The sequence below is a fragment of the Cyprinodon variegatus genome, unplaced genomic scaffold, assembly GCF_000732505.1.
Source record: "Cyprinodon variegatus isolate N-32 unplaced genomic scaffold, C_variegatus-1.0 Scaffold524, whole genome shotgun sequence".
Classification (NCBI taxonomy): Eukaryota; Metazoa; Chordata; class Actinopteri; order Cyprinodontiformes; family Cyprinodontidae; genus Cyprinodon; species Cyprinodon variegatus.
This window is the reverse complement of record NW_015150977.1, coordinates 5701-7072: the sequence shown is the minus strand read 5'-3', so window position 1 is coordinate 7072 and position 1372 is coordinate 5701. Positions and strand designations below refer to the sequence as shown.

General features: G+C 40.7%; 1 long non-coding RNA gene across 1 annotated transcript; it reads left to right on the top strand.

The window, feature by feature from the left end:
* Positions 1–1032, top strand: LOC107095112. Its single transcript, XR_001481720.1, has 3 exons — positions 1–23; positions 110–168; positions 829–1032. It is a non-coding gene; the product is annotated as an uncharacterized LOC107095112 (long non-coding RNA).
* Positions 1033–1372: the final 340 nt, after the last annotated feature.

The window sequence follows — 1372 nt, the reverse complement described above, 5'->3', positions numbered from 1 at the left end:
TTCCTTCCTTTGCTGGAAACCAGGTACTGACTGAATATACATCCTTCCAAACCTACATTTCTATTACAGTACTTTAATTCCTTGACTCTTATTTTAATTCCCGCTGCAGAAACACCTGATGATAAGGAAAACAAATCTGACTCTATGAGACCTGCAGGAAAATCAGAGGTAACCAACTGAAACTCATTTATCAGTTTTTATGAACAGATTTTTAGACAAACAATAAATTCGCTTCATGCAACCTTTGAAGTATAGTTATATGATCAGAAATGATCAATTGCAGGTTTTTTACACACATTGCATTCCTTAGCAGAACTGCCATCATTCTTAGACTTCAATGGATTTATTTTGTCATTTTGTATACACAAGTGTAAATAAAAACAAATTTTGTTTAGAACAGCTGTCTAGACAATTTAAAGGGGAACACCTTTTTTTTTTTACATTGGGTCCCTGATTTTCCGTTATTCCATCATGTTCTACTCACCCATATGAGTTTAGTGTCATTTGGAGCCGTTCTGAAGATATTCCTATGGGCAACGACTTGGAAGGCATAAAGTAAACTGTTCATCATTTATTCTTTATGGTACGCCAGCATTCATAACATGTAGGTGAATCACTGTCCCCCAGACATCTGCCGTTATACATTTTATATTTATATATGTTTCAAACAAAGCGGAGTGTGTATGACGTTAAGGTAAGCAGCAGTTGTTGTTGAGCTGCTACTACTGCCTCCAGTTCTTGAAGCACTCGCTCCTCCTGGCTCAGGGGAGGAAGTGGATGAATTGAAATTCTATTGAAATTCATTCTACATCAAATGTTTCATTTTAGGGGAGAAATGTGTGTTTTGCTGCCCTGGGAGACCATCCAACATTTGAGAAACCAAAGAAGAAGAAAACAGTCCACAGCTCAGACCGAAGCCTGTTTACTGCTGTCATCTACGCCCAGATGGTTGAGGATTATAATCTGCTGTAAGGTTGTGATGATCCATAGAGGCAGATTGCTCTTATGTACTCGTTACTCTCGGCTTTGGTTTAATTCTGAGGTCACGGATTAGCGGACCGCGGTCCGGATCCGGACCCACCTGCTTGCTAATCCCGCCCCAACCTGATTTAAAACATTTATAAATTACCACATTTTGTCTGACAACAGTGTCTAAACGTCACTTGCGCTGCTTCTCCTGTTACCCTGAAATCCACATGCTCCGCCCCGCAGCGCTCCAGACCTCCTGCACAAAGCAAAGCCTACAGCCTCCGCTGTTCCTCCCGTATTGCTGCTCTCCGACTTATCCTCGGAGCACGAGGAAAGCATGGGTGATTAAACATGCAGGAATTAGCTTAATTTCATGATATATTTAAAAAATCCTCAGCATCCA